Raw genomic sequence first — 8,355 nt, forward strand, 5'->3', positions numbered from 1 at the left:
AATTGTATCAACAACTAACATCTGTCAAATTCATTTTTTTCTCCCAGAAGACTCATGTAAACTGATGAAAAGATGTTTCTTTACTACATACTGGTGTGTGAAAGATCTTGATCGACAAGTTTATATGATACTATGCTAAAAATTGCCTACTTTATAGAGAGGAAAAGGAGAAAAAGGATAACAACTGTTATTATCTTCTTGAAGAAAACTTTTAAGATACATCGAGAGAGATTGATAATCTCCCAGAAAAGAGCAACTACAAGGATTAAATAACTAAACCTCTAAAAAATGATGAGGTCTCACGACATGGATGAATCTGGAGGGCATTATGCTGAGTGAAATAAGTCAGTCACTAAAGGACAAATATTATATGAGACCACTACTATAAAAACTTATGGAAAGGTTTACACACAAAAAGAAACAATCTTCGATGGTTACGAGGGAGGGGAGGAGTGGGGCTGAAAAAGCACTAAATAGACAATAGACAAATGGTAACTATGGTGAAGAGTAAGACAATACACAGTACTTGGGAAGCCAACACAACTTGTTCAGGGTAGGGTCATGGAAGCGCCATGGACAAATCCAGACTCTCTGAGGGACTAAATTGTTGGGCTGAGGGTTGTGGGGACCACAGTCTCAGGGAACATTTAGCTCAATTGGCATAATGTAGTTTATAAAGAAAATGTTCTACATTCTACTTTGGTGAGTAGCGTCTGAGGTCTTAAAAGCCTGTGAGTGGCCATTTAAGATATTCCACTGGTCTCACCCCTTCCAGAGCAAGGGAAAATGAAGAAATCTAAAGACACAAGGGAAAGATTAGTCCAAAGGACTAACAAAAAAAAAAGAAAAACCAAACCCATTGCCATGGAGTTGATTCCGACTCATAGCGACCCTATAGGGCAGAGTAGAACTTCCCTACAGAGTTTCCAAGGAGTGCCTGGTGGATTTGAACTACACTAATAGACCACAGCTACTATGGTCTCCACCAGACTGAGTCCCTTACAACTAGATGGTGCCCGGCTATCACCACTGACTGCTCTGATAGGGCTCACATCAGAGGGTCCGGACAGAGCAGGAGAAGAATGTAGAACAAAATTCTAACTCAAAAAAAAAAAAAAAAGACCAGATTTACTGGCCTAACAAAGACTGGAGAAACCCAAAAAGTATGGCCCCCGGACACCCTTTTAGCCCAGTAATGAAATCACTCTGGAGGTTCACTTTTTAGCCAAAGATTAGACAGACCGATAGGACAAAATAAGACTAAAGCGCCATATCAGTGCAGGGCCAAGGACTAGAAGGCAGGAGGGAACAGGAAAGCTGGTAATAGGGAACCCAAGGTGGAGAAGGGAGAGTACTGACATGTTGGACATGTTGTTAACTAATGCCATAAAATATTATATGTATAACTGTTTAATGAGAAGCTAGTTTTTTCTGTAAACCTTCACCTAAAGTTCAATAATAAAAAAAGAAAAGAGACCAAAAAGGTCAACAATTAAAAAAAAAAAAATGATGAGGAAGAGGGATCATTTAGTCTAATAAAAAAAACCAAATGATTGAAAGACTACTTTGAACATTTAAAATGTAAAGGATCAAGCAGCAAAGCCCATTTGCTGAAATTTTTAAAGAAAAACCCAGGGTGGCAGAGTGGTTAAACCAAAAAGTTGGCGGTTTGAAACCACCAGCCACTTTGTGGGAGAAAGATGTGGCAGTCTGCTTCTAGAGATTTACAGCCTTGGAAACCTTATGGGGTCACTATGAGTCAGAATCGGCTCGATGGCAGTGGAGGTTTTGGTTTCCTCCAGATTATACAGAAAACCTGTGAAAGCTGGAACATGTGTAGGTGGAAATCTGCCAGAAAAGGAAAACTCAAACATTTTCCACTAATAGACAGCAATGGAAAAGTGGTAGGACTGTACCCTATCAAAGGTGGAGAATCTACTAGATTTGGAAAAACAAGGCAGTCCCATTGAGTTCTGGCTTTCTCAGGTTTCACTGTACTTCCTTTATGCTGAGTTGATTCCAACTCACAGCAGCCCATAGGGTTTCACAGGCAGTATCATTAATATCACATATAAGTATAATTTTGCTGAAGATCATTCAAAAGCGATTGCAGTAGTACATCTACAGGGAATTGCCAGAAATTCAAGCTGGATTCAGAAGAGGTGATGGAACAAGGGATATCATTGCTGATGTCTGATGGATCTTGGCTGAAAGCAGAGAATACTAGAAAGATGTTTACCTGTGTTTTATAGACTATGCAAAGGCATTCAACTGTGTCGATAGTGACAAATTATGGATAACACTGAGAAGAATGAAGAAGGAGCCCTGGTGGCACAGTGATTAAGCACTCGGCTGCTAACAGGAAGGTTGGTTCGAACCCACCAGTGACTCCATGGGAGAAAGATGTGGCAGTCCCTTCCATAAAGATTATAGTCTAGAAAACCCTAAGGGGCAGTTCTACTCTGTCCTACAGGGTAGACAGCAATTGGTTTGGTTTTTTTGGGTGATGCAAACAATTTGTGCTTGCCTACTAATCTAAAAAGGAGCACTCGTGGCGCAAAGGTTAAGTGCTCAGCTGGCTAACCAAAAGGTCGTTTGTTCTAAATCACCAGCAGTTCCACAGGAGAAAAGACCTGGCAATCTGCTCCTGTAAAGATTAAAAGCCAAAACCACACCATTGCTGTTGAGTCAATTCAGACTCACAGGGACTCTATAGGACACAGTAGAACTGCCCCATAGGGCTTCCAAGGCTGTAATCTTTACAGAAGCAGACTGCCACACCTTTTTCCTGTGGAGTGCTGGTAGGTTAGAACTGACAACCTTTAGATTAGCACTGAGCGCTGAACCACTGCACCACCAGGGCTCCTTCTGGTAAATATTACAACTTAGGAAACAGTATGAAGTGCTACTACTCTGTCACATGGTCTTGCTATGAGTCAGAATTGACTCTACAGCACACAACAACCACCAACCTAAAAGTTGGTGGTTCAGACCCACCCAGCCACACAGTGGGAGAAAGTTCTGGCAATCTGCTTCTGTAAAAATTACAGCCAAGAATACCCCATGGAGCAGTTCTTTTCCGTGAGTTGGAATTGACTCTACGGCAACAGTTTTTTTGTTGTTGTTTTACTGACATACATATATGCAGATTATTTCTAGTTTTTAGTTATTACAAACAATGCTATAATCAAAATCATTGTGCATATATCTTTGTGCACTTGCACTGTAGGATAATTTTAGAAATAGAATTACCGTATCAAAAGGTGTGTACATTTGAAATTTTTATGTATGTTGCAAAATGGCCTTCAAAAAAGATTACACTAATTTATATTCCACCAAATTTAAATAAGAGTTCTTATTTCCGCATAAGACTTGCTAATTTGATAGGGAAAAATGTATTTGGTTGTTTTCATTTGCAGTTCTTTAATGATGATTAAGGTTGAGTATCTTTTTGGATGTTTATTGGTAATTTTTTTTATGAAGTGCCAATTTATCTCTAAGCATTCTTCTATTGAGTTGTTCATTTCTCCTTATTGACTTATAAGCACTCTTCTTTATTAAGAAAATTGGCATTTATCTTATTTACTGTAAATATTTTCCAACTGATTTTTTTTTTACTTTATATTACTATTTTGCTACATAAAAGTTAAAATTTTTAAATTACCGTCTTTTTCTTTACACTTCTGGGTTTTTTTTGTTTTTGTTTTTGCTTGTTTCATGCCAATATTATTGAAAAATATTCACTTTTGTATACAGTATTTCCATGGAGAGTTATTGGTGCAGTGGTTAAGTGCTTGCCTGCTAACCGAAAAGTCGGCAGTTCAAACCTACCAGCCGCTCCACACGAGAAAGATGTGATAGGCTGCTTTCATAAAGATTACAGCCTTGGAAATCCTGTGGGGCAGTTCTACTCTGTCCTATACAGTTGCTAAGAGTTGGAATTGACTCAATGGCAAGGAGTTTTTGGATACATTATTTCTAATCCTCACGATTCTTAGTAACCATTATAAATGACCCTTGACATTCTCAGGCAATAGTTCTTGAGACCTCTTCAAATCCCAAATATTGCAAAGATTTTAAGAAACCATTTCAAAAAGAGTAAAACCATGTTTCTAAATTTATTTTATTACATTTCTCCTTATTCTTGAATCTTAAAATTCCGGTGTTCTCAGAACCCTAAAGAGAGCTAGGATGAATCACGGTCAATTTATTGTTAGCAGCCTTGAGCCCTGATATATGTGTCTCTTCCTTCAATGTATTTGCCAAGGCCTTATCTGTTGATGTGAGATTTTTTTTTCAAATCTATTGAATACACTGACCTATAAACCTTTCCTGTTATGAACTTCTTCATCTCAGCAAGACGTAAGTGGTAATGATGTTTGTCTTTATTTTATGTCTGTAGAAAAATGCTATTGAAGTTCTTGAACCAATCTTTCTTTGATGTCAGAGTGAATTCAAAGACCCATTAATGTCCTCACCGTATTGCTTCATGAAAATATTTATACATGTTCCTAGGCTTCCACTAGATTACATTTTCATGAGCATTATTTTTCCTATTCTTATCCTTACCCCAAAAGTTAGTTATCTTTTTAATGTTCACTAGGTTTTCTACTCAACCAGTCACCCTTTTTTTTTTTTTTAACAGTGGTGAAAACAATCATTGGTAGTTTCCCAGATTTTCCTTTCTAGTTTCCTAATTGATGGTTTTATTTCCATCATAGATACAAACCATTGCTTAACTTGACATGTCAACCTTTAACTTAGTCGAAGGGTGTATTTCTCGAGGTAGGGACCATCACTTTCTTAATTCTTTACTTCAATTTCATTACTTATAGTTCAATTTCTTTTCAGAGCCATTCTTCAAAAAGAAACACAATTTTAATCATTTTTATGGAGGTACTGTGTAGGTAGAGAAGAGAAGGCAGCAATTAAGTTATATCAAAGTATGATTAGCAGGATTTATTCATTCCATGGACAAATCCAAACTCCCTGAGGGACCAAATTGCTGGGCTGAGTGCTGTGGGCACCATGGTTTCAGGGAACATCTAGCTCAATTGGCATACATAGTTTATAAAGAAAATGTTCTATATTCTACTTTGGTGAGTAGCATCTGGGGTCTTAAAAGCCTATGAGTGGCCATCTAAGATACTCCATTGGTCTTACCCCTTCAGGAGCAAGGGAAAATGAAGAAAACTAAGACACAAGGGGAAGATTAGTCAAAGGACTAATAGACCACAACTGCTATGGCCTCCACCAGACAGAATCCCTTACAACTAGATGGTGCCCAGCTACCACCTCTGACCGCTCTGACAGGGATCACAGTAGAGGCTCCCGGACAGAGCAGGAGAAGAATGTAGAACAAAATTCTAACTCAAAAAAAAAAAAAAAAAAAGACCAGATTTACTGGCCTAACAAAGACTGGAGAAACCCAAAAAGTATGGCCCCCGGACCCCCTTTTAGCCCAGTAATGAAGTCACTCTGGAGGTTCACCTTTTAGCCAAAGATTAGACAGACCCATAGGACAAAAAGAGACTAAAGGGGCACATCAGCACAGGGGCAAGGACTAGAAGGCAGGAGGGGACAGGAAAGCTGGTAATAGGGAACCCAAGGTGGAGAAGGGAGAGTACTGACATGTCATGGGTTGTTAACCAATGTCGTAAAATAATATACGTATTAACTGTTTAATGAGAAGCTAGTTTGTTCTGTAAACCTCTATGTAAAGTTCAATAACTTTTTAAAAGATTTATTCGTTAGCTAAGTGAATAATTTATTCATTTATTCAACAGTTATTTAAAAGTACCTACTATATTGTAGAGGCCCTGGTAGCGCAGTGGTTAAGAACTTGGCTGCTAACCAAAAGGTGGGTAATTTGAATCCACTAGCCACTCCTTGGAAACCCTATGGGGCAGTTCTACTCTGTCCTATAGGCTCGTTATGAGTCAGAATTGACTCGATGGCAACGGGTTTGGCTTTGGACTATGTGTTACAGGGGCAGTGACGGTTCAGTGGTAGAATTCTTGCCCTTTGTGCAAGAGACCTGGATCCATTTCTAGTCATTGCCTACCACCTGTCTGTCAGTGGAGGTCTGCATGTAGCTATGATGATGAAAAGGTTTCAGTGGAGCTTCCATACTAAGACAGACTGGGAAAAAGGGCCTGGTGATCTTCCAAAAATCAGCCAATGAAAACCCTACAGATCATAAAGGTCCAATCTACTACTGATCATGTGGATGGTGTAGGACCAGACAGTGTTTTGTTCTGCTGTGCATGGAGTTGCTTTGCCATGGGTTGACACCAGGGATGGATTATCCAATAGGCAAGGTAAGCACTGTGCTTACCTTGCTTACCAGATCATCTGTAGTGAATAATTTCACATTTTGTCACCGCGTCAAAGATTCTGCTTCTAGGTGTATATGACTTGCATCTGCCTCTCTCTCAACTCCATAGCACCTTCCTACAGAATCAAAGCCTCTTTTCAAATTTATAGTCCCTGACAGGGATGGATTACCCAATGAGCAAGGTTAGCATGGGCTTACTTTGCTTACTTCCTAATCTAGGAATGTAGTGAAAAACATGGGAAATTGTTCACTACAGATTAGGAAATAAGCACAGGTAAGCCTGTGTTTACCTTGCCTTTTGGACAATCTGCCCGGGTAGATGCCGACTGGATGGCAGCTAACAACAGCAACAACATGTTAGGCTGCATAGGTCCTCATGCAGCTCAAGCTAAACAAAAAAAAACCAAACCGGTTGCCATTGAGTAGATTCCGACTCATAGTGACCCTATAGCTAGTGATGGCGTAATTACAGCCAGCATGTAGTGAGTGCTTATATATGCCAAGCAGTGTGCGGAGTGCTTCAAAGTCTCATCGCTTGTAAAATGGGGATACTAGCAGCACCTACTCATAAAGTTGTTGGGAGAACTGAATGAAATAATATGTGTAAAGTACCTAGAACACTACCCAGTATATAAAAAAATACAACTTTTTTGTTTGTTTGTTTGTTAAGTACATATAAAATACAATTTACCATTTTAACCATTTTTAAGTATACAAATGGGTGACTTTAATTATATTTGCAATGATGTACATCTATCATCATTGTCTATTTTCACAATTTTTTCATCACCCCAAACAGAAGCTCTGTACTCATTAAGCAATAACTTCCCATTCTCCTCTCCCTCCAGCCCATGTTAACCTCTAATCTACTTTCTGTCTCTTTATTTGCCTCTTCAAGATATTTCATATAACCGGAATCATACAATATTTGTCCTTTAGTGTCTGATTTATTGTACTTAGCATAATCTTTTCAAGATTCAACCATGTTGTGGCATATATCAGGACTTCATTCCTTTTGTGGCTGAATAATATATTCCATTGTATAGTTATTCTACATTTTCTTTATCCATTTATCTGTTGATGGACACTTAGGTTGTTTCTACCTTTTGGCTATTGTGAATAATGCTGCCATGAACGCTGGTGTACACGTATATGAGTTTCTGCTTTCAATTCTTTTGGCTATATACCTAGGAGTGGAATTGCTGGGTCATATGGCAATTCTATGTTTAACTTTTTGAGGAACTGTCTGTTTCCATAGCATCTGCACCATGTATATTCCCACCAGCAGTGCACGAGGGTTCTCATTTCTGCACATCCTCATCAACATTTGTTATTTTCCTTAAAAAAAAATATTTTTGATTGTAGCCATCTTAGTGATATGTGGAGTCCCTGGGTAGTGGAGTTAAGCACTTGGCTGTTAACAGAAAGATTGGAGGGTTGAGTCCACCCAGAGGCTCCTTGGAAGAAAGGCTTGGTGATCTACTTCTGAAAAAATTAAAGATCAGCCATTGAAAGCCCTTTGGAGCACAGTTCTACCCTGCACACATGGTGTCGCCTGAGTCAGAATTGACTCAATGGAAACTTTTTTTTTTTAAAAACAATATTAAGTCTTCCAATCCATAACAACAGATGTCTTTCCATTTATTTAGGTCTTCTTTAATTTCATTCAGCAATATTTTATAGTTTTCAGTGGATAAGTCTGGGCCTTTTTATCTCCTTAGTTAAATTTATTCCTAGGTATTTTATTTTTTTCATTTTTTTTATAAAATTGTACTTCAGGTGAAGGCTTACAGAACGAATAGTTCCTCATGAAACAGTAGTACGCATGTTGTTTTATGACATTGATTAACAACCCCACAACATATCAACCCTCTAACTTCTCAACCTTTTTTTTTTGGTGAAAATACACATAGCCAAAGATGCACCATTTCAAAAATTTCTACATGCACAGTTCAGTGACATTGACTATGCTCTTCCATTGTGCTGTTATTCTCACTTAAGATGAAGGCTTACAGAAC

Source organism: Trichechus manatus, unplaced genomic scaffold (assembly GCF_000243295.1).
Source record: "Trichechus manatus latirostris isolate Lorelei unplaced genomic scaffold, TriManLat1.0 scaffold00006, whole genome shotgun sequence".
Lineage (NCBI taxonomy): Eukaryota > Metazoa > Chordata > Mammalia > Sirenia > Trichechidae > Trichechus > Trichechus manatus.